The sequence below is a fragment of the Protopterus annectens genome, chromosome 5.part1, assembly GCF_019279795.1.
Source record: "Protopterus annectens isolate FY-2018-M chromosome 5.part1, PAN1.0, whole genome shotgun sequence".
NCBI lineage: Eukaryota > Metazoa > Chordata > Ceratodontiformes > Protopteridae > Protopterus > Protopterus annectens.
This window is the reverse complement of record NC_056736.1, coordinates 568,844,306-568,857,822: the sequence shown is the minus strand read 5'-3', so window position 1 is coordinate 568,857,822 and position 13,517 is coordinate 568,844,306. Positions and strand designations below refer to the sequence as shown.

Genomic DNA, 13,517 nt, shown 5'->3' with positions numbered 1-13,517 from the left:
TGCAGAAAGCCGATTGGTACTTTTGTACCAATCAGCTTCCTAAGTATACATGCTCCCCCCTTCAGCTCTTCATATGAGGACAAAAGAAAAGAACTTGGAAGCATGAACTGAAGTGAAGGGCATTTCGGTACTGAAAAAAAAAGTGTTAAGGAATGCAGGAACTCTAGATCGCACTCCATAACACTTTGCGCCCAGAGCAGCTGTCCCCTCCACCCCACCACTCCACCCCACCATTGCTACACTACTGGCACTACTGGCACTATAACCTCAGAAAAAGCATTTTGCCAGGAGTATGAATGATACCATGAGCAGACAACACAAAGGCTCTGTCACTAGTACTGTCTGTATTTCTACAGGTACCTGTAGAGAGTATTTTCAGTTTTCAAAGCAAAGTTAATCTGCTTGCAGGGGAGCCCGCAGTTTTTTTGGCATAGGGGTGCAAACCCAGAGCCCCCCGCCACACACACACACAGCCATTCCAGTGTCCATTACTTGGCTATTTCTCCCCAGTTGCCATAAACACTGTTCAAAATTCTGTGTGCATACTGTTTTGTTTACTTATACAATGATTACAGATATATGGATTTAATTTACAACTTTTATTTCAAATTTTATAGCACAAACACTGATTGACATTTGCTAAACAAAGTAATAGTCTTACAAGGAAAACAGACTTAGCATTAAAACTTCTCTACCTTTGAAACTCAACATTCACTGAAACAGCACTGAAACCCACATTCAAAGAAAATGCATCTGGCCAGTGGCAGGTTAAGTGTACGTTTGGAATATGACTGTACAACACTAAACTAATATACGACAAAAGGCCAGATCCAAAAGGAAACCATATACTGAAAAACTGTTTAATAAAACAAAAACAGGCACAAAAACAATGCTCTTCTTTAGCGCTTTGGCAGTAAATGCCTTCTAGGAGTAGAACATCAAGTGAAATTAGTGCAAATAAATATACTTATAAACTAATTACTATATATTAATCAATTGATTAACCTATTGCATAGTCAAACTATTATATTAAAATAAGTCCATTATAATACATTAAAAAGGCAATTCACAAAAAAAAGCTAAATCAAAAGTTTCCATTTACATTCTGGGCTTAGGGTACCATATTTTAAAATATAAATACTTTGTAAAAAAACTGTTCTTATTGCTTACATCGGAATCACCAACATAACAGATAATTTGTTCTAAAATGCTTGTTTTTAGAAGCTCAGGGTTACTATTATGAAATGTTTTAAAATGCATAGCAATTGGACTTTGAATCTTTTCTGATTTAATGTCCCTAATGTGCTCCTGCAGTCTCAATTTGAAAGCTCCTTTAGTTTCTCCTGTACAAAAGAGACTGCAGGGGCATGTAAGAACATAACATTGATTATAAACAACAAAAATGTCCCTTAGGACTAAAAGGAATACCGTTAATATGGCTAAAAAAACTAACCAAATACCTACATACCAAACCTCTAGTACAAGCACTAGGTCCAAACATAGTCATAGCTTTACATAAATTATCTACAGGTCTAACAAACTTATTATGAACAATAATATCTTGCATGTTTCTGCCTCTAGTAAAAGAAGAAATAGGAAATTTACACAATACATCAGAAAACTCCTTAAATTTAAGTAAAAAATGCCAAAAGTATGTAATAATCTTCACTTCTTCACTGGAAAAAAATTATAAGAAATAACTATATACATTTTTCTTTGTTCTTGTTTTTCTTCCATAGAGTTGCTGCAGATAAAATTTCTATTGTAACTGATAGTATAACTATTTTGTATTTTTTAATTTGACTAGCACTTTATAAATATCCTTAAGATAATGACCCCTTGTTAGTAATATATTTATTGAAATACACACTTCTTTAAATAGCTCTTCATTATCATTACATAATCTATAAACCTTGAGTAATTACCCAAAGGGCAAAGAATCTAATAAATGAGATGGATAGCAGCTAGTTCTATGAAGAAAGTGGTTGCTGTTATCAAATTTACGATGAATTCTAGTCTTAACTTTTTTGCCAACGATCTCTGTAAGATGTATGTCCAGAAATCTAACTATATTACCATATTGACACCGATCACATTTAATTTGAAATCGATTAACATCCAAATCTTTAATAAAAAAGAAAGACTTTCTAAGCCACCTTTATATAACAACACCAAGTCATCTATAAATCTATAATATAAGACAGCAAATGTTCTAAAAAACGTATGTCTATACAAATATTCTACCTCATACTTGCCCATAAAAATATTCGCATACACAGGGGCAAAAGATGCCCCCATGGCTTTACCAATTTTTTGTACATAAACATCTTCACAAAAATAAAAATAATTATTATTTAGATAAAATTCGATCAGTTCTAATATATAGTTACTCAGTGGACTGTCTCTAAGAAAAAACTTAACAGCTTCCAAACCATGTTGGTGTTGAATCACAGTGTATAAACTTTTAACATCATTGGAGACCCAATTCATATCTCCTGTCCACTCAGTATCTTTAATTTTATCTAAAAAATCAGAGTTTGTAATAAAAGATGGTAATTTCATAACATAAGGTAACAAATATTTGTGAAGATATATACCAATGCTACATAAAAAAATAATTGGTGGCTGAAATGATGGACCTGTCTGGTGGATTGTACATACTTCTATGTAGCTTGGGAAGGCAATAAAAGTAAGCCATGGAATTGTTGTCATTGTATAGCTTCTTTTTCTATATCATATTTAGTGAAGTACCCTAATCATCTTCTTCTTCTTTCGGCTGCTGCCGTTAGGGGTTGTCACAGCAGATCAACAGTTTCCATTTCTTCCTGTCCTCTGCATCTTGCTCTGTCACACCAACCACTACATCTCTCACCACATCCATAAACCTTATCTTAGGCCTCCCTCTTTTCCTGTTACCTGGCAGCTTCATCCTTAGCATCTTTTTCCCAATATACTCTGCATCCCTCCTCAGCACATGTCCAAACCAGCATAATCTTGCCTCTCTGGCTTTGTCTCCAAACCTTCCAACCTGGGCTGACCCTCTAATATACTTATTCCTAATCCTGTCCATCCTCGTCACACCCAGTGCAAATCTTAACATCTTCAACTCTGCCACATCAAGCTCTGACTCCTGCCTGTTTGTCAATGCCACTGTCTCCAACCCATATAACATAGCTGGTCTCACTACCCTCTTGTAGACCTCCCCTTTCACTCTTACTGGTACTCGTCTGTCACAAATCACTCCTGACACTCTTCTCCACCCACTCCATCCTGCCTGTACTCTCTTCTTCACCTCTCTTCCACACTCACCATTACTCTGAACTGTTGATCTTAAGTACTTAAACTCATCCAACTTCGCCACCTCTACTCCCTGCATCCTCACCATTCCTCTATCCTCCCTCTCATTCACACACATATATTCTGTCTTAGTCCTGCTGACCTTCATTCCTCTTCTCTCTAGAGCATATTTCCACCTCTCCAGGGTCTTCTCCACCTGTTCCCTACTCTCACTACAGATCACAATGTCATCTGCAAACATCATAGTCCACGGGGACTCCTGTCTGATCTCGTCTGTCAACCTGTCCATCACCATTGCAAATAAGAAAGGGCTCAGAGCTGATCCTTGATGTAATCCCAGCTCCACCTTAAACGCATCCGTCACTCCCACCGCAGACCTCACCGCTGTCACACTACCCTCGTACATATCCTGTACCACTCTTAAATACTTCTCTGACACTCCCAACTTCCTCTATATCCTTTAAAAAGTAAATTCTGAAATTCTTTGTTAGCATTTTGGTATTCACATAATGTTACTTTAGAATACACTTTATCATCACTAAGATGGTCCATACACATATCCATATATTGTTTAGCATGCATTACTGCCAATTGATTACCCTTATCTGAGGGCTTGAAACTAAGTTATTTTTGTTCCCCCATCTCCTTTAAAACTTTCCATTCTGTTTTGGATAAATTGTAAGCAACCAAATATTTAGTGTGAATACATTCCCTGTATGTATGTTCCAAAGAGAAGTTAACCATGGCTGAAAACTGTTGCACTCCCTCATGTAAAAATCACTAGAACTTTTAGCAGCTGTAGTATCCAGATAACAGTAACCATTTAAATCTTCTGTGTCAGAAACACAGGAATAAAAACCATCAGCAGAATAATTAATTTCTTCATCTAAAGCAGAAACTTCATCTAAAAAAACATTAAAAACACCTTTGGTAAAATAATTCAACAAATGTAGATGTTCATCGTGTTTCACTGTTGCAGTCATTACACTTGGGTTATCCTGCTGGCAGGCAACCCGCAGTCGGCCCGAGTTCCAAAGTCTTGGTCCGGCGTCGGTTGCTGTCGCCTCTTCCCTGACGTCAGTGCGCCAGGGGTATAAAAGTTGCAACTGACGCCATTTTCTCCAGTCTTTCTTGCCGCGCGGTGCCCAAAGCAAAAGCAGTTCGCAAGTGCCGGTCGGCCGACTCCTGAGATTTTCAAAATTGAATTTCAGAACCGAAGTCTTCAATAAAGCTAAGTACCCCATTGGGGAAACTTTTTCTTGCTCCAGACCGATGTCAGTAAAAGTTAATAATTGTATTTCTTGTGGGAAGCAAATAACTCATAAGAACTTTCACTCTTACTGCATTCCTTGTCTAGGCCCTGACCACAACGTTACTAGTTGACAGGTCCAGTATTGGTCTCCAGGCTTTGTCTTTTTTGTGCTAGATTCAATAAACGCACTATTAAACATCAGCTTGATTTTGCTTTACATTATTTTGGACAAAGATTTAATTATATAATGCCGTCGGAACAACCGACGACCGGAATATATAAAAAATGCAAAGACAAAGAAAAAGACAGGTATCCGAAGTCCAAAACCAATGACGAAGCCTCTTCTAGGCCAGTTGCCGGTTCTCAGTGAGGTGCTTTCGCAGCCCCTGACACCCACTACCTCAGAGCCACAGGCCCTAACCCACAGCCACGTGGAGACACCGAGGCCTGTGGAAACTCAAGGTATTGGGCCTAATGAAACTATACCCTCAGATGGGTCCGGAGCCTCTGAGCAGGCACCGGCTTCTGAGGGTGTTTTCAGACCTTCATAGCTTACAATTAAGGCTTCTACAGCAGCAAAGGCAAAGTCAAAAACACCATTAAAGACAAGGAAACAAGTGCAGCATTCTCCAGAACAGTCATCCATGCCAAAGAAACAGATGCTTAAAATGGCCGAAGACCTTATTACTTTAATCAGGGGCTCCCATCCCCCTCCTGACAAAAGGCCTAGGCAAGACACTGATTATAATTCCTCTGATCAGGTTTCCATTTCCTCTGATTCTTCTGATCAGGGCTATTCTCTCCCTCCCTATGAGGACTCTGATGCTGAAGAGCCCATTCCTTCAGCCTCACTGCCTGAGGATTATTCTTTTGGGGAAACCCTGCACACCATGAGGGAGCATTTCCATTGGGAGAGCCAGGATTACTCAGAATCCAAGAAAAGGCTCAGAGATTTCCTTTTATTTCCTCAGCACAGGCCCCTGGCTATCCCTCCTGTGCTTGATATTGTAGATGATGTTTTTTTCTGAATCCAGTCTGTCCCCAGATTCTTTACCCCCTGCTCCAGTAAAGCCAGACAGGTACTACAGGGTCCCTGACTCTCATAAATTTCTTTATAAAAACCCCGCTGCAGACCCAGAAACAATTTCTCAGGGTCCTAAAGGGGTTAAATCTTCCACTGCTAAAAATCCTGTCCCCTCAGATAGGGATTCCAGAGCTCTGGACAGATGGGGGAAAAAGTTTACACTTCTGCTACTTTAGCTGTAAGAGCTTCAAACTGTCAGTTTCACATGCTTAAATATCAACAGTATCTTATGTCATTGTTAAAGCAGAAAATGGTTACAAATATAGAATGTCCTGACAGTAAAGAAATGCAGGATTTATTGCATGCAGTTGAAAAGTGGGAAAGCATACTCTGCAATGTGGTTTTGATTCATTAGAGGCTTCTTGTAGAGCCGCAGTTACAGGCTCAGTAATTCGAAGACATGCTTGGTTGAAAGAACAAAGTTTACCTGACCATGTTAAAGTAAAATTATTGGATGCTCCACTACAGCATGATACTTTGTTTGGTGTTAAAGAAAATTGAGGATAAAGCAAAGTCAATGCAAACGGTGAAAGATTTCTTACAGCTTCAACCACCTAGATTTAGCAGAAACTGGCCTTCAAAAATTGGTCCTTTCCGGTATCAGACAGGCCACAAAGAGGCAGATACAAACGCCCAAGAGAAAGATCTCAGTCCCAAGGCTCCTACAGACCTAAACAATGGCGTGCTTCAGCCCCCAAAAGAGAAGACAAATCACAACCTTATAGGAAACAGTCACAATGACTTCCCTCTGCAAATGCCAAGCTGTTACCAGCTGACAGCACCACTAAGGGGAAAGCTAGCACTTTTCTCAAAAAATTGGCACATTATCACCCAAGACCAATGGGTGCCGAATATAGTTTCTCAGGGGTACAGGTTCCACTTCCACACGCTTCCAAAACCAAAAGGTATGCCAAACCTGCCACAAAACCAATGGGCAGAGGCACAAAAACAGATTGCTGCTCTTATGGATATGGGAGCTATTCAAAAAATTCCACAAGAAGAACAGGGACAAGGATTTTACTCAAGACTTTTCTTAGTACCCAGAAAAGACAAAGCCTGGAGACCAATACTGGACCTGTCAATCCTAAATACTTTCCTGGATGTTCCAAAATTCAAAATGTTAACACTTCAACAACTACTGCCCATGCTGGGCAAGGAGGCTTGGCTAGTTACTTTGGATCTCAAGGAGGCATACCTGCACGTCCCAATCAGACAGTCGTGCAGAAGATACCTCAGATTTATAGCAGGCTCAATGCATTACCAATTCTCTGCACTGCCCTTTGGCTTATCTACTGCGCCCAGGGTCTTCACAAAATGCCTGGCACCAGTAATTGCATTTTGCAGACAAAAAGGAATTCAAATTTATCACTACTTGGACGACTGCCTTATTCAAGCAGAGAGCAAGGACATTCTTCTAAAGCACCTGGCATTTGTAAAAAGATTGCTAATTTGCCTAGGGTACACCGTAAACGAAAAGAAATCAAAACTAGTGCCCTCTCAAGAGATAATATTCCTGGGTGCAAGCTTAAATACAACTACCCAGATGGCTTATCTCACGCCAGACAAACAAAGGCAACTGACTCATTACTTTCAAATGATGGCAGCAAAGACCCGGCTCCCTGCAAGAAAAATTCTGCAGGCCCTGGGTTTCATGGCATCCTGCATTCTACTAATTCCATATGCAAAATTGCATATGAGGAAACTACAATGGTATCTAAAAAGTGTTTGGACTCAGCATTGTCACAGCCTAGAGACAATCATAACCTTGATTCCCTGCCTACAACAGGAGTTTCGATGGTGGTCCCAGGCCTGTCACCACAACAAGGGACAGCCTTTCACCTTACCTACAGCCAGGCAGACAATAACAACGGATGCATCGGATTATGCCTGGGGAGCACATATGGCAGGAAAATGTATTCAAGGCACGTGGCCCAAGGAGCAACTGCATCTTCACATCAATCAAAAAGAGATGCTAGCTGTACAGAATGTGCCCTGACAGCCTTCAAGGACCTAATACATCCAGGACAACTACTAATAAAGACGGACAATACCACAGATGTCCTTCAAGAATGCAACTGCAGTCCTGACATATGGGTTGTCCTGCCTCAGGCAGTCCTTCGGTCGCCCGGATTCCAAAGTCTGGGTCCGGCGTCGGCTGATGTCGCCTCTTCTCCGACGTCAGAGCGGCTGGGGTGTAAAAGCATCAGCCGACGCCATCTTCTTCAGTCTTTCTTGCCGCGCGGTGCCCGAAGCAGAAGCAGTTCGCAAGTGCCGGTCGGCCAGCTCCTGTGTTTTCAGATACTGAAGTCATCAAAAAGCTAAGTACCCCATTGGGGAACCTTTTCTTGCCTCAGCCGATGTCAGATAAAACTGCAAAAGCTAATAATTGCTTGTCTTGTGTTAAACAAATACCTCATAAGGACTTCCATTCTTACTGCCTTCCCTGCCTCGGCCCAGACCACGACGTCTCGGCCTGTGCTGCCTGTGCTTGCTTCAATAAGCGCACACTTAGGTGCCGGGCAGAATTTGCTGAAGACTTTTTTGGGGAAAATTACTCCTATATCATGCCGTTGGAACTACCGACAGCACATATTTCCAAAAAACGGAAGGACCGGGACCGACATTCGCGGCCCGTGACTTCCACCGACACCATGCTAAAGCCTACCGCGAGTGCATCGGTCTCTTCGGAGGCGGTAATTCAACAGCTCCAGGCCGACGACACCGCTTTACCGCACACTTCGGTCCCGGAGGCTACCCCGGTGCCAGTTGTTGTTTTTCCTCCTGAAACCGAAGCCCAAGATTTGCCTGACATCATACCGGTGGACAAAGTTACTCCAGCACGTGGGGCAGCTAGGCCTCCTGTGTCTATGTCCATCAAGGCCTATACACGCGCTAAGGCTGCCAGCCAGGCAAAGTCTCACCCTCCTAAATCTTTTTCACAGGGTCCCACTTCTGATAAACAGATCATGACTTTAGCTGCAGATCTAGTTTCTTTAATCAGGGGCTCTCAGGCTCATCCAGACAGAGGTTCTCAGCCGCCTTCAGACAAAAGGTCTAGGGTTGAGCAGGCAGATACCCTTTCCTCAGATGAAGCCTCTGGTGAGTCAGGCCATTCAGATTCCCAGGAAGAATCCTTCCCGGCCTACGAGGATTCTGATGCTGATGAATCCATTCCCTCTGCCTCTCCTCCTGAGGATATTTCATTCGGGGAAATTCTCCACTCCATGAGAGAGCATTTTCAGTGGCAGGGCCAGGATTTCTCCGACTCCAGGAAAAGGCTTCGGACTTTCCTTAAGTTACCCCAGCACAGGCCTTTAGCTATACCCCAGTGTTAGATGTATTGGATGATGTGTACTCAGACTCCAGTACTTCTCCTGATTCTCTCCCTCCTGCTCCTGTCAAGCCAGACAGATATTACAGGGTTCCTGAAACTCATAAACATCTCTTTAAGGCCCACTCTGTTGATCTAGAAACTATTTCTCAGGGGCCCAAAGGAGTGGCCACTTCCACGGCCAAAAATCCTTTACCCGCAGACAGGGAATCTAGGTCCCTGGAGAGGTGGGGTAAAAAAGTTTATACCTCAACCACCCTTGCCATGAGGGCACTTAACTGTCTTTTCATATGTTTCAGTATCAGGATTTCTTGATGGATGATTTGCAGAAAAGTTAGCCTCTCCTGAGCCTTTAGATAGAAAGGCCTTGCAGGATTTGGTTCATAATACTCAGCAGGTTAGCAATCATTTTCTTTAGTGTGGTTATGATGCATTGGAAGCTTCATGTAGGGCAGCTATGATAGGGGCCGTCATACGTAGACATGCTTGGTTGAAAGAACAGACATTGCCAGATCATGTTAAAGTAAAGCTTCTAGATGCACCTCTGGAAAAAGACAAGCTATTTGGTGCTAATGCACAGGGTGTGTTGAAATCAATTGAGGAAAAGGCTAAATCAGTACAAACAGTCAAAGATTTCCTCCAGGTTCAGCCACCAAGGTTCAGCAGGAATTGGCCTTCGAAGAATTGGTCCTTTCCAGACACGGACAAGTTCCAAAGGGGAAAAAACAGGTGTGCTCGAGGTAGAGGGCAATACCGAGGCTCCTACAGGGGCCGCCAATGGCAATCAACTAATCAGAGAAGTGGCGCAGGGACTTCTACTGCTCCACAGGGACAATCACAATGACTTGACTTTGACACCGCCGACCAAGGCTCAAAGAGAAGCACCTTTAGGCGGAAAATTATCTTTATTTTCAAAAAATTGGCACGTTTTTACAAAGGACAAATGGATTTTGGACATAATAGACAAAGGTTACAGGTTCCACTTCCATACCTTACCAACAAGACAAGGCATGCCAAACCTGCCACAAAATCAAAGGGTAGAGGCACTCATACAAGTTTCAAAGTTGCTACAAATCAAAGCAATAGAAAAGGTTCCTCCTCAGGAACAAGGCCAGGGATTCTACTCAAGACTGTTCCTTGTTCCAAGAAAAGAAAAGCAATGGAGACCTATACTGGACTTGTCCGCTCTAAACACTTTTCTCATTGTGCCAAAATTCAAAATGCTGACGTTACAGCAACTTCTTCCCATGCTGGGCAAGGGGTCTTGGCTGGTTACTCTGGACCTCAAGGAGGCATACCTGCATGTCCCAATCAGACACAGCTGCAGAAGATATAGGAACAACCGCAAAAAAACAAAGAAGAAAGAACAACAGGTAAATCCACCACACAGTTTATTGTATCTCTGACGTCTCGGCCACAGCCTTCAAGGAGTACTCCTTGAAGGTTATGGCCGAGACGTCAGAGATACAATAAACTGTGTAGTGGATTTACCTGATGTTCTTTCTACAGCTGCAGAAGATACCTCAGATTTCTTGCAGGGTCAGAGCATTATCAATTCTCAGCATTGCCTTTTGGCTTATCTACTGCGCCCAGAGTATTCACGAAATGCCTGGCATCAGTAATTGCACACTGCAGACTTCAGGGGATACAAATATACCCTTACCTGGACGACTGCCTTATACAAGCGGACAGCAAGCAAGCCTTGATAAGAAACTTGGACTATGTCATTCACTTACTACAGGCTTTGGGATACACAGTCAACATTCAAAAATCAAGACTACTGCCATCCCAACAAATAATTTTTCTAGGAGCCAAACTGGACACAAACTCACAAATGGCTTTCCTCACAGAAGAAAAATAAGAACAATTACCAGTTTACTTCAAAAGCCTAGCAAAGCACACCCAGATGACTACAAGGAAAATCCTGCAGGCCCTGGGTTTCATGGCATCTTGCATTCTTCTGATTCCACTGGCAAGACTACACATGAGAAAACTACAATGGTACCTAAAAAGTTTATGGTCTCAACACAGCCACAACTTGGAAGCAATTATTCCACTCATTCCATGTCTACAAAAGGAATTTTTGTGGTGGGCACAAGCAAGCCAGCTAAACAAAGGCATGTCTTTCAACAAACCTCAAGCAAGCCAAACCATTACAACAGACGCCTCAGATCATGGATGGGGGCGCACATGGAGGGCAGATGCATTCAAGGGCAATGGGCACCCCGGGAATTGCATCTGCACATCAATCAAAAAGAGATGTTGGCAGTGATTCATGCAATCGAGGCCTTCGGAAAATTTCTTCAGCAAGGTCATCTGCTAATAAAGACAGACAACACCACTGTTATGTGGTACATAAACAGGGAGGCACCCATTCTTACCCACTCTGCAGACTAACAATGACTCTTTGGGAAAAGTCCCTGAAACTGAACATACAGTTGCAATCCCAGTTTGTTCCAGGCAAGGACAATGTTCTGGCGGACAGTCTAAGCAGAGATATTATGGATCCGCATGAATGGATGTTGCATCCAGACATTTTTTCACAAATAACTCATGCATGGGGAAGGCCGGACATAGATCTCTTTGCCTCACACCTCAATCATCATCTGAAGAAGTTTTGCTCAAGGACACACCATCCTCAAGCCTGGAGAATGGATGCTCTCTCCTTCAGCTGGAATTCTCTAACAATCTATGCATTCCCACCTCTACCATTAATGACCAAGGTGTTACTGAAGATCAAAGCAGAACAACCGAAAGGCATTTTGATAGCTCCAGACTGGCCAAGACAGCACTGGTATCCATTACTAAGGAGCATAACTCGCACCAAGCCATGGCCCCTGCCTCAGTGGCCTCTGCTTATAACTCAGCACAATTACAGGTCTGTTCATCCCAACCTGCAAACATTGCAACTGACAGCTTGGAGGGTTCCATGACTTCTCCCCATATCTCTCTCTCCAAAAAAGTTCAAGAGATCTTACTGGAAGCACGCAGGCCTTCCGCCAGAAAAACTTATTCAGCCAAATGGAAGATATTTAACATCTGGAATGCCAACAAGGGTCAGGATGCATCAGTAATGAGCATGCCACAGATACTAGAATACTTGGTAGAAATGCTTCACAATGGCCTTTCATATTCTTCCATAAAAATACACGCTTCAGCAATTTCAGCAAAATACAACTGTGATCCACCTGTGTTTTCACATCCTTTGCTAACAGTTTCTAAGAGGGATAAAGAATATCAAACCTCCAAGAAAACCACCAGTGCCTGCATGGGACCTCAACTTCGTCTTGGAAAAATTAACTCTTCCTCCTTTTGAGCCAGCAGCATCTTCAGAATTGCAATTTCTCTCCTGGAAAACAGTTTTCCTGTTGGCAATTACTTCAGCAAGAAGAGTCTCGGAGATACAGGCCCTCATGGCAGTACCTCCATTTCTCATTTTCCATCAGGACAGAGTCTCTTTAAGAACCAATCCTTCATTCATGCCAAAAGTGATATCCAGGGTTTCTCTAAATCAAGCAATTCACCTGCTACTTTCTTTCCCAATCCTCAAAATAAAGGAGAAAAGCTTCTGCACACTTTGGACATACACAGACAATTGAGCTACTACTTGGACAGCACAAAGGCCAACAGAAAGTCTGACCAACTATTTGTAGCTTACGCTGCTGGAGTACAAGGAAAGGCAATTTCCAAACAAACAATTTCAAAATGGATTGGAAACTGCATCAGATTCTGTTACTCTTTCCATGGGAAAGGTGTGCCAGCCAATATCAGGCCACACTCCACCAGAGCTACAGCCACCTCCACAGCCTTTCTAAGAGGGGTGGCTACAAAGGACATTCTAGAAGCTGCTACATGGAGCTCCGTGCATACATTTTCCAAGCATTGCAACCTGCCTTTATATTCCAGATCCCGAGCAGGCTTTGCTTCTGCAGACCTGCAGGGCATTTTAGCTACACCATCCTTATCTTAGATCCTACCACCCTCAGCTTGGCTATGGTATTCAACCCATATGTCAGGACTGCAGTTGCATTATTGAAGGACATAGTACAGTTTTGTACCTACCATAAATGTAGATGTCCGATAGATATGCAACTGCAGTCAGGTTTTCCCTCCCTCCTACCCCTCTGTAATTCTCTTTTTTGGGTCCACTCCCCCTTTTTCAAATTAGCTGGGGCTATCTGTTATGGTGTATCTGTTTATTACTGTTGTGCATGTCTGGAATTTTTATCCATTCTCTAAATTTAGCCTTCCTTGGAGGGCACCTGGCATCTGGGGCAAGAAACACTGAAGAAGATGGCGTCGGCTGATGCTTTTATACCCCAGCCGCTCTGACGTCGGGGAAGAGGTGACATCAGCCGACGCCGGAACCAGACTTTGGAATCCGGCCGACCGAAGGGCTGCCTGAGGCAGGACAACCCATATGTCAGGACTGCAGTTGCATATCTATCGGACAGCTACATTTATGGTAGGTACAAAACTGTACTTTATGTGGTACATAAACAAGCAAGGGGGCACACATTCCTACCCCCTATGCAGACAAGCCATGACTTTGT

At 42.7% G+C, this 13,517-nt stretch overlaps 1 protein-coding gene across 1 annotated transcript in view; it reads left to right on the top strand.

Moving 5' to 3' along the window:
* Positions 1-13,517, top strand: part of IFT88 (intraflagellar transport 88) — a 1,839,004-nt gene that overhangs the window by 1,256,582 nt on the left and 568,905 nt on the right. The gene's annotated exons all lie outside the window — the stretch shown is intronic.